The sequence below is a fragment of the Cynoglossus semilaevis genome, unplaced genomic scaffold, assembly GCF_000523025.1.
Source record: "Cynoglossus semilaevis isolate Cse_v1.0 unplaced genomic scaffold, Cse_v1.0 C18854356, whole genome shotgun sequence".
Lineage (NCBI taxonomy): Eukaryota > Metazoa > Chordata > Actinopteri > Pleuronectiformes > Cynoglossidae > Cynoglossus > Cynoglossus semilaevis.
The window spans coordinates 1-535 of NW_007592552.1; the positions used below are offsets into that span (position 1 = coordinate 1).

Below are 535 nucleotides of genomic sequence, written 5' to 3' on the forward strand. Positions count from 1 at the left end.
TGTATATATATGATAAGTTAACATCAATAAACATCATAGATTAACAACAACATAGTTGTTTGTACATCCAAAGTGTTAATTACTTTTTTTCTTTCTTTAAATGCAGGCATTTGATGATGCCATTTCAGAGCTTGACCAGTTAAGTGAGGACTCTTACAAAGACAGCACTCTTATCATGCAGCTCCTCAGAGACAACCTGACTGTGAGTAAAATGGCACCAAATTCATTATCACTCATTGTCACAGTATGTCATGGCATGATGGGAGGTTTCCCACCAAATGCCTTTTGAACCCACATTAACTTATCAATGTCTGCAAAAAAAAAATCTTTCATAAAGTTTAGACTACATGGTGAAATTTAGTTTAATAAATATCTAACTCCATATTTCTTTTTGTCTCTAGTTATGGACTTCAGAAAATGCTCCTGAGGAGAGTGAGGGTGGAGAAGGTGGAGAATTTGGAGAGGGCGGCGAGAATGAGAATTAGAACTCCCGCGTTTCTGTCGTCTTGAAAAGTTAACAAAATGGAAAAAAAAA

The 535-nt window shown here is 35.7% G+C and overlaps 1 long non-coding RNA gene across 1 annotated transcript; it reads left to right on the plus strand.

Annotated features, from left to right (window-relative positions):
• Positions 1–42: 42 nt before the first annotated feature.
• LOC103399668 (uncharacterized) lies at positions 43–535 on the plus strand. The gene is made up of 2 exons (XR_523677.3): positions 43–202; positions 402–535. It is a non-coding gene; the product is annotated as an uncharacterized LOC103399668 (long non-coding RNA).